The sequence below is a fragment of the Rhinopithecus bieti genome, unplaced genomic scaffold (assembly GCF_001698545.2).
Source record: "Rhinopithecus bieti isolate Rb0 unplaced genomic scaffold, ASM169854v2 scaffold_2453, whole genome shotgun sequence".
Taxonomy (NCBI): Eukaryota; Metazoa; Chordata; class Mammalia; order Primates; family Cercopithecidae; genus Rhinopithecus; species Rhinopithecus bieti.
Window position 1 is genome coordinate 3,260,651 of NW_016804447.1, and position 10,080 is coordinate 3,270,730.

The 10,080-nt window shown below is 35.7% G+C and overlaps 1 long non-coding RNA gene across 1 annotated transcript; it reads right to left on the reverse strand.

Annotated features, from left to right (window-relative positions):
- Positions 1-1,442: 1,442 nt before the first annotated feature.
- LOC108527208 (uncharacterized) lies at positions 1,443-8,318 on the reverse strand. The gene is made up of 3 exons (XR_001884738.1): positions 8,224-8,318; positions 1,743-1,874; positions 1,443-1,537 (listed from the first exon to the last, which is right to left on the reverse strand). It is a non-coding gene; the product is annotated as an uncharacterized LOC108527208 (long non-coding RNA).
- Positions 8,319-10,080: the final 1,762 nt, after the last annotated feature.

The following is a 10,080-nucleotide window of genomic DNA, read 5'->3' on the forward strand; positions in this document are numbered from 1 at the left end:
TTAGAATATAAGCTTTTATTTAAAATAACGTATTTTGTACTTTTGCCGATTCATTCGGGAATTTCTGTATTTCACAGCTAAGTCACTAAAACAGAACTCTAAAAAAAGCTAGAGAAATACACAATTGGTTTCATTTAAAAAATTCACAGGATGGGGAATTTGACTACCATAATGTGTTATATATGTGTATATTATATACAACACACTATGTTATAATGTGTTAAACATAATGAGAAAAAAGCAGAAGAAATAATCTATCACATAGTATAAAAACCTAGGTATTTTATTTTTTTCTAAGTGTCATAATCCAGGGAGAGATAAATCATTTGTGTTTGGGTTACTTATTCATTCAATCTTTAAAATAATGCCTTTCTCAGTGTTATCCCCAGGCACAAGTACAAAAAGAAAAAATATATTAATTAAAATGCTAACAGTCAATAACAATTTCACAGATTTACAGGAAAAGAGCTTATTAGAATGCTACCACATTAAAAGTTCCCTTCTTTTGGAGAATTCTAATATTTAAAAGGTATTTAGCACTAGGCCCTGATGACCAGAAGCTGAGTTTAAGTCAAACTGACCTAGGGCTATAACCGTACATGGTCTGACAAAGGAAAATAAGAGTGTGGTAATCATTAGTACTATTTCACCGTGGACAGCAGAGCTGTATTTGTTACCATCCTAACGGCAAGTCATTCAGTGAGCGGTGGTGTTTACTTCTTTTCAGGCTTGACTCCCTGGAGAAGGAGTGTCACTTGATCGCATCTATAGCGCTCTCAAACAAAGTGACAGAAGTCTTATATGATGTAAACACATAAAACGAATGAGAATAGCTACCATTTATTAAACACCTACTATAGTCCAGTAATGATATACATTCTATCACTTAATCCTCATGATATTTTAGGAGTACATTATTATTGTTATTGCACAGATGGGTAAACTGAGGCACTGAGAACTTACATAACTTGCTTAATGGTGGTATCTATGCAATAACTACTAGAGTAATTATGATCATTGTTATTAAGAAGTGAAATGGCTTGATCCTGGAAATGTATTGTGGCATGAAAGTTAGGAGCCCACTGTTTCACACAATGGAACATCTTATTCACTGAAATGTTAACACCTGTCTGTGATTTTACAGAAGACGAAAAACAGCTCTGGTAAACGAAGCAGGGATCCTGACATTGAGCCTTTCAAATACATACTTTGATACGTTTCCTGGGAATAGTAAACCTGAAAACTATGCTTTAAAGAAAAACTTCCATCCAAAATGTAAATAAATGACTGCCCTCAACGATGAACCTCTGCATTCATAAGTGATCATTGTTCACCACGTCTAAAAGGGAAACCTCCTAATTGAACATGTCTTACAATCAGAACTGAATGACTGACCAGGCAATACAAAGGAAGGGACTTACTTTTCACAGAGAGTTAGACTGATGGGTTACCACTGAATAATAGAATCTGTGCCCAAGACATAATTTGGCTGTTTAGAGTCTTCATGCCTCAAACCTCCATGCCTTTCCCTGGAGATCTGTAAAAGAGATGGGATGTTTTCACCCTTTGAGAAAACTAAAGAAAAAATTAACCTAATTTGAACATAAGAATGGAAGTAAACTGATTCCCAATGAACCACATGTCATTTTAAAATAATGCCTTTGACCAGTTTGACATGAAATACGTGACAACTCACACGTGCTTCTTTGCTAATGACAAGCACACCACCATCTACCACGTACCTGGGTCCATTCATCGCTTCCTTTTCTTTCACAGCTTTTGTTTCCTTTGTGTCAAACCTCTCACTGTTCAATGCTAGTCTCACTGAAGTCATTGGGTGCTTGCAGTTGTTGTTTTCCCATTTAAATAAAGCACTGTGAAGGGAAAACATGTTTTGAAAAAATTGAAATCATTGATGTTCACATACACACATATGTGCAAAAAGCAAATGAAAAAGAATTTAAACAGAGCCATGCCGAGTCTGCTGCTAAGTGTTAGATTGGCTGACAGGAGACTATTTGTAATTTTAACTAATGCTTTTTATAAAAAAGTTTTTTTAAAGCCCTTCTTTTCTAAGTCTTAGGAATGAGCAATTATACTTTTTTTGGAAAAGTATAACTTAAACACACAAATCTGCTCAAAAGAAAAAAACAATAGAGACATTTACATTCTCCTTCTAGGATATATTCAAAACCTAGTTTGAGAATATTCTATTTAGTGTCTTCTACCTGAATGTCTGTTTTAATGTTTCAAATTCTGAAAAAAGGCTGTAATATTTAAATTTTAGCCAATAGTTGAGAAATTATTTAGAAATACACTAAGACTTAGAAGTGCCAAATAAATTCTACCCATTCCCAAAAAACAGTTTCATAGAGTTTAGCAATGTATTTGCAGGAAACTAGTTTTAATTGTCTGATAGGGTCTCTTTAAACTCTGAGATTCTCACATAACTATTTTTATTGGAATCAAAATGAAATTTACCTTGGTACAGAACAGACTTCAAGTACCACTCTATTGTTTCACGGAAAAAAAAAAATGTTTTGAAATTCACATAATGACAGACAGAAGGAGAGCTTTGGTCAAACTGGTCATGCCTGTATTAAAACATTTCACTCTTCAGAAGAATATTTACATTTTTGTACGGACGGGTCTCATCTGACAATCTCATCTTGATAAAAGTCAAATTCCTTTTACTTAATTTTATATCGCATTTTTTTCAAATCACATTCCTAACATTTGGAACATTGAGTCATCATGATTGAATGTAAGGCTTTACATTTTTGTTGTGCGCTACCGTCTCAGATAATAAGCAAACAGGAAAATATGCCAATCAAAATCCATTCGGAAACTAAGACCTTTGAATAACTGGCAGCCCAGATTCTATAAACAAGCAAGAGATACAAATGAGTGACCTTTCCTAGCTTAAACTCTACAGATGGCACCTAGGAGGGATCCGTGCCATAAAAAGGCTGCTGTCTATTGTATATCTTAAGAAAGATACTACATGTCAGGCTGGGCGTGGTGGCTCAAGCCTATAATCTCAGCACTTTGGGAGGCCAAGGCCAGCGGGGCCGATCATGAGGTCAGGAGGTGGAGACCAGGGCGAAACCCCGTCTCTACTTAAAATACAAAAAATTAGCCAGGTGCAGTGGCGGGCATCTGTAGTCCCAGCTACTTGGGAGGCTGAGGCAGAGAATGACGTGAACCTGGGGCGCAGAGCTTGCAGTGAGCCAAGATCACGCCAGGACACCCCAGCCTCGGCAACAGAGCTAGACTCCATCAAAAAAAGAAAAAGAAAAAGAAAAGAAAAGAAAGAAAGATACTACATATCTTTAAAAAATACTACATATCTTTAAAAAATGAGATAAGTAATTACCTCAGTGTCCATAGCCTATGCCAACACACTGACTTCTGAATCATGAATATTGACCTGGTGAGCCAATCTGTCTCAGATTTCTTGGCCTGGATTCCTGATGAGATTGTTGAGAATTTGGATTTTTTTGTAATCAACTGATATTGCTAATATTTACTTGGCCTGAGCCAACCAGTCCTTGGATGCAAGGTATTTTCAGAGGCACACTGATTCCTTTAAGCTCTAAAATGCCATTTAGGCCATTGAAGCAGTAATCTACTAGATGTCATCTGGGTCTGTGCCTCATCAAGTAAACATCCATAGTTCCTATCTCCAATTTCACTGAACTGGAGGAAAGGCAATACATGGTCTTTACAATAAAAAGATTTGTATTCAGTCTTGTGTAAGAGTTGGAACTCAACATTTTCCAAAGGTGCTTACAACTTAATTTTAAGTCCCATTACCTCAATGGACTCAATAGATTATTTTCTCATTTTATTTAGGAGCAAATGCATAGGGCTATACTCCTGGAGCTAAGTATATGTATAGAAGCAACTCGATTTTGCGAAAGGAAATTTGTCACTTTCCTCTGGTCACAAAATAGCTAATTATTAATATTTGCTTGTATGGGACTATTGTCCTTGAATCTATTACATTTGTTATTCCGGAGAGTGGGCTGCACGCTGGGTTCTAAAGTTTTTTCCAATAAATTTCTACAAATATGTATACTGTCTTACTTGCATCATATCTGAGATTCAAGAAAGCAATTTTGAAAAATGCATGGTCCCTGTTTCCTAAAGTGTTGTCAATTTAATTGGAAACAATTTAACTCTAAGTGAGAGCTCTTATATGTGTACCACTGGAGCCCAAATACTGCATTATATGCAATCTTAAGAGATTTCAGATGGAAGAGATTTTCAGAGGAATACTTCCTGATTAGTAAAATGATGCTTAAGATAACTTTTATTGTATATAGTATGACTCTATGAAAAAGAGTATTTACATCATTGAGGTTAATTAGTCAGATTACTTGCTTCAGGCTTTATACAGTATTTCTAGTTAGGTAAGCAGTCCTTGGCAGCAGATTTTCCTATTCAAACCACATTTAACCTTTATAAGAAAAGAAAAATCTTAAACACTAAAATTTAATCTTGACTTTCTGATATCTATGCATAAAGCATAGAGTAATAGAGCATATGGAAATAACTAAAAGATGGGCATTCTGGGTTCTAATCTGCCATGAATTATGACCTTGGGCAAATCACTAGAATTCCTTATCAGTTTTCAAGGGGATATTACAAAGACTTTGAAGAGTTCCAAATATCAGAAAAACCTAAATTTGAATCTCTGCCCTGTATTAGCTGAGCAAACTTTAACAAGTTCAAAATGTATCTTTTGCTTCCTAATTTTACCATGAAATGAGATAACATATAAGGTTCTTTACACAACTAGCACTCTAATATTAATTCATCCTTGAGTAAATCTAAAAAAAAAAATTGAGAATTTATAAGCTCTATTCAAATGTAAGAGATTGCCATTATTATTTACAGCCTATGGTTAATGCTTAGAAATTAATACCAACACAAAAGAATGTTCTTAACCAAGTGTATTAGTCCACTCTCAAATTGCTATAAATAACTACCAGAGACTGGGTAGTTCATAAAGATAAGAAGTTTAAAGGATTCGTGGTTCCACAGATTGTAAAGGAAGCATGACCAGGGAGGACTCAGGAAATTTACAATCATGGCAGAAGGCAAAGGGGAAGCAGGCACATCTTCAAATGGCAACAGGAGAGAGAGAATGAAGAAGGAGGTGGTACACAATTGTAAACAACCAGATTACATCACAAGAGCAGCAAGGAGGAAGTCAACCCGCATGATCCATTCATCTCCCACCAGGCTCTTCCTCTAACACTGGGGTTCACAATTCACCATGAGATTTGAACAGAGACACAAATCCAAAACACATCACCACGTATTACATAATTTTATGGCTAGGAATACAGTTTCAATATCTATCACTAAGCTTAGTTATCTATTTTTTTATGAGATGTTCTATGTTAATTACAAGAGTCATGAGTCATTCCACATTAGTTTACATATCAGAAAATATAAAAATTTCACTTCTTTTGCAATTCTCAACAAGAAATCAGCCTCAGAAAACATAAATGTCAGAATTATGTGCTCCCTTTGTAACAAGCTTTTTTAAAATTTTAGTTTAGTAAATGATTATCTTAAAAATAGACATGTGAACGTAACTCTAATTGTAAATTGCAACATGACTTGCTGTGGACCATGGTTAGTATTTGATCTTTAGAGATGACTTGCATAAGATCCTTACTATGCTTTTTGATTGGACCTTATGTAGAGAGAGATATTCTTGATATTTCTAAATAAATCACTTTATATTTTAATGTACAGACTACGTAGAATGATGCTGGGTTATAGCCAAATATGTCAGTGAGTTAGCGGCATCCAGGAAAATCTCAAGATTCCTTTATTTTTGTATAATTTTGATTCATCCTAGGGCTTATTTCTCCTAGATCCTCCAGCTCCATTATTCTCCTCTCTAGACATTGTATCCCACAAGAGCTCTAAAAAGCTGTCCCTCGCTAGGAGCAAATAGAAACTGCAAGGTGTTAAAGACTCAGTAATATTTAATAAATGTTTTTTTTTTCTCCTAAATGAATTGAAAGGAAAATCTGGGAGAAGGAAAAGCTTTCACAGCAAATGTCGACGGCATTCTAAAGCAGTTTGTGACAGCAACTGAAGTACACACCTAACTCTCCAATTGTGGGAGTTCCTGATTATGAACTCTTCAATATGTGAGAGAGTACCCTAAGTGTGTCATCTATTTGCTTCCTATTTTATTTAAAAAAAATGTTGAGGAGGTTGTTCAGATGTGACTCAGTGGAGTGGGCCTGATGGGAACTCTCCTCAAATCTCTGTTGCATAACCTATGAGCAAGTATTCTCTCTGCCTATATGATATATATATGATATATATATATATATATGGCATAAAAGTGAGTAAGAGAAAGACTCTATTCTCAGGGAGAGATAGACCTTATCACAGTTAACTCTTGCACCAAGTACAAAGTGGTACTCCGTAAGTGTTCTTTTAATGAATGCATTGCTGCCAGAGTTCTAATAGAAATATTAACAACACACCAAGGAAACATAAGAGGAATGGGACATTCATACCAGAAAATTAGGGAGGATGTGGCATTTGGACTGAGCCTTGAAGAGTGAATAGAATCTTAACAGGGAAAGATAAAGTGGAGGGAAGATGTACGTGGCAGGGATGTTGGAGGCACTGTGTCCAAACATGATGGTAAGCTAGTACTGCTGCTTCACTTCACAAGTTCCATGTTTCTTTCATCCACTAAAAAAAATAAAAATCTAAACACATTGTTGTTAAAACTAATGATAATTTGTCTGCTGATTTGACCAAGCCTCTCTGAGTTCCACTTCCTCATGTGTAAACTAAGAATCCTACTCACATCATGAAAGGGTGTCTGAGCATTAAATGAGATACTACACTATGACAGAGTCTGGCATCTATGAAATTCCCAGTTTGCCATAATAGTAACAATTTCAGAAATAGCAGCTGTAGATTGCTTAAAAGATCCAGTTTGCTTCCAAAAAAAATAATTGTGGGAATGTCTGAACATAATCAAAGCAACTATTTTTTCCTGAATACAGCTTAGTTGTACTCCCATGGTACATATTTTTTAGCTCTTCTGGATTTTCTGTGAAGTTGAGGGGAAGCATTATGTTTAGTTCTGTGCACTCAAAGTCTTGAATGCATGTTCTAACTTAGATCAACTGACACACATTTTAAAGATTAAAACATGTCTTCATGATTCATGTAACATGAAGATGACTTTAAGTGATATTAACCCATACTGGAATATTTATCCATGGTGTTACATTCCAGAAAACTTTATAACATGTGAATGGCTTTAGGCTAAAAATATTTATGTTACATGTTATAGAATGACTTATTTTTTAAATGTATTTTTATACAAACTCATAAAGTATCTAGACTTTAGCCTTGGCTGGAGTGTTAAAGTGTAAAATATAAAGCCCCAAAAGCCAAAAATTAGATTGCCATGGCATTCCCTGATTCATTGTTTAGGATAAAATAGCACTTTCGTTATTAAATGCTTACGAACATAAGCCATATATCAATTGTTTCAAATGCACTAAAGTAAATAGAACAAAATGGATTGTTTTGAAACCTATTACACTTATCTGTCAATTAAAAGAGTGTTTAGATTTCAGTCTAGAAATTGGAAAATATAAATAAAATGTACTAGCTAAGACTGGGACATTTAGATTTTAAAAAACATTTATAGATGACCATAAGAAAAAAACATTTTTCTTATTAAAAATACTCTGGATTGTCTGAAAGAAACTGAAATTCAGTTGGGCATTCTCAGATGTGCAAAATAAGAAAAGGGCGCATATTTTCCTGTCTTTTGGAATAATTTTTTGTCATTTGGGGATGACTCCACAGACACATTTGTATATTTAAGTGTCTAAAATTATTGTTGTCCCCATGAGGGAGAAAAATGGTGCTTACCATAGGTAAGCATTGCCCTGGAGGCTTTGGCTGAAGGACAGGAGATTACAAATCAAAATACTGGCTGAATCATAATAAATGAAAGAAAAAGCTTATTATGTTTTCTGAAAGATCCTTTTATTATAAAACAGGAGAAAATCCTAAAGTTGGGACTACCTCAGAAAAGAAAATCATATAAGTTAAAATTTGGCTTTTAAAACAAGATTGGTTTGGATAACTGTAAAGTCCATGAACACACACAAATATTTCCGTGCATTAATATAAAAGCAACCCCGCTTTACTTACCATAATGACTAGTAGAATTTCTTTCTTTTTCTGAATTACTTTACAATTAAAGGTGAGGAAAGTGTGGCTCCTCTCCACCACCGTTGCTGTTCACACTGAATTACTCTGGAAGGATTACAGAATTATGATACTATCAATTAAATTTTAATAGTAAATGTCATCCTTATAGCATTTTATGAAGTGGTTGCCTCTATATTATATCATTTAGTCCCAGAAACTCTGTGGAATACTTTAGGTGGGTTCCTAATTTACAAATGAGGGACCAGACATTTGGGAAGTGATTTATGCAAGGTCACATGTGCTATAACCGGTAGCTGAATTCAGGACACTGTCCCCGGATTCATCTTTATCTAAGCTTCCAGTGAGCTTCCATATAAAGTATAAATTCCCTCCCCTCATATATACAACATAACTTTTGAAGGTTTGTAAAAACTATTTAGAATACATGGATTATAATTAAAAATTTCTTTTCCCTTTCAGCAAAAAGTTATTTTCCTTTTCACATTTATTAAACTTCCAGGGTACCCCGAGAGTTGTTGTCCAAGGTGGTTCTCTAGTGGGACATGTATGGAGAAGTAGTCTAATCGAACAACTAATTTTACATCTTCAGTCTGTTATCAAATAGTAAGATTGATATAAAGCCCCATGTTGAAGTCAGGAGAGCAGATACTCTAAAGCTGTTTTGTAAGCTGCAGTAGCCACTAATCATGTGTGATTACATTTAAATTCATTTTAATACATTAAGTGAAACAAAAATGGCAGTTCCTCAGTCACACTAACCACATTTCAAGGGTTCTATAGCCACAAGGGGCTAGTGACTATTGTACTCTATGAAGCTGTCCTCTAGGGTGAGTAACATCAGAGGTGTGTGTGTGTGTATGTGGTAATAAACTATGATTTTGTTCTCCCAAACAATATTAGGAAATCAGAAAGTCACAAATAAACATGGGCTATGTATGTGGCTTCTGTTGATGTGGGAGGAAACACTAATCCCCCTGGGACTATCAGACAACCCTAAGATCATTTCAGTGATACACTGCTTTATTAACAGCTCTGTGTGATAGGGAGAGGGCTGAAGAGTGCATCTGTAGTTTCTGGGGATTTGTGGACAGGGAGATCCAATGGGAGGCCTCAGCATTTGGAGATAGGGTAGTTGGGGGAAGGATAAGGAAAAGAGATCCCTCCCATGAGAGAAGCCCATGCAAGAAGCCAGCAGGGCCCAGGAAGCACCCAGGAAATATGTCCCATCAGCTCCACCTCGGGATTTTCTTTAAGGAGCCAGATGGCTGCCCTGGTTAGGAGAGTGAAAATAGAAGAAAAGATGAAAAACCTCAGGAGAAAGAACTGAATATTGTTCTTACCAAGCCATCTACTGCAGATGACCAGGCATTCCCGAACTATGAAAGTAGGTTAATCTGAACAGGCAGTGGTTTAGGGGTCCAGGGCACACTCGGCCAGGATCCTCCATCTGCTATTTCCCACCTCTCTAGCTTTGGTCACATTTAACCTTTATAAGCCTCAATGCCAAACAACCATACTCATTCTGCTGAAGGCTAACCATGTGACAGCCAAGGTGCTTAGGTTGGGTAACAAAGATGATTACATCAAATAACAAAGAACTCACACAAATACATAATTATCACATAATTCTGTGAATGCAGTGATCGACATACACACAAGGAAAGTATATACCTGGTTGGGGTTGGGGAGATGGGGTTTCCAAGGTAGGAAAAGACTCTGGTGGAGAAACTGATACCTGGGCTCAATCATTAAGGATGAGGAGCAGTTGAGAAAGGAATAAGTAGTTCATGGAGAAAAGAAAGGAAAATTAAAAAAAAAAAAACGGAGAAAAACATA